The sequence below is a fragment of the Sinocyclocheilus rhinocerous genome, unplaced genomic scaffold (genome assembly GCF_001515625.1).
Source record: "Sinocyclocheilus rhinocerous isolate Xijiao unplaced genomic scaffold, SAMN03320098_v1.1 scaffold792, whole genome shotgun sequence".
In the NCBI taxonomy this organism is placed as follows: domain Eukaryota; kingdom Metazoa; phylum Chordata; class Actinopteri; order Cypriniformes; family Cyprinidae; genus Sinocyclocheilus; species Sinocyclocheilus rhinocerous.
Window position 1 is genome coordinate 1,247,266 of NW_015626872.1, and position 571 is coordinate 1,247,836.

At 26.1% G+C, this 571-nt stretch overlaps 1 protein-coding gene across 8 annotated transcripts in view; it reads right to left on the reverse strand.

The window, feature by feature from the left end:
- Positions 1–571, reverse strand: part of spag9b (sperm associated antigen 9b) — a 57,410-nt gene that overhangs the window by 36,473 nt on the left and 20,366 nt on the right. The window lies entirely within an intron of this gene.

The window sequence follows — 571 nt, forward strand, 5'->3', positions numbered from 1 at the left end:
AATGCATTAAAACTACTTTTATAATGCATTATACATAAAGGCTTTAAGTAAAGTGTTACCAAAATGACAACACTTTTGTACTTGCATGTTTTTATGTAGTTACACATTTATACAAATAGATGTGAATGGACTTCTTTGTTTGGGTCATTATGTTTTTTTTTAAGGAACCTAATATTTTAATTGATCAAGGATGCATGAAATTGATCAAAAGTGACAGAAAAGACATTTATAATTTTACAACAGATTTCTATTTCAAATAAATGCTGTTCTTTTAAACTTTATATTCATTCACAAATCCTGAAAAATAAAATGCATCACAATTTCCACAAAAATATGAGGCAGCACAACTGTTTTCAACATTGATAATAATCAGAAATGTTTCTTGAGCAGCAAAGCGGCATATTAGAATGATTTCTGAATGATCATGTGACACTGAAAACTGGAGTAATGATGCTGAAAATTCAGCTTTGATTACAGCAATAAATTACATTTTACTATATATTGACAAAGAAAACATTTATTTTAAATTGAAATAATATTTCACAATATTACTGTTTTACTGTATTTATAT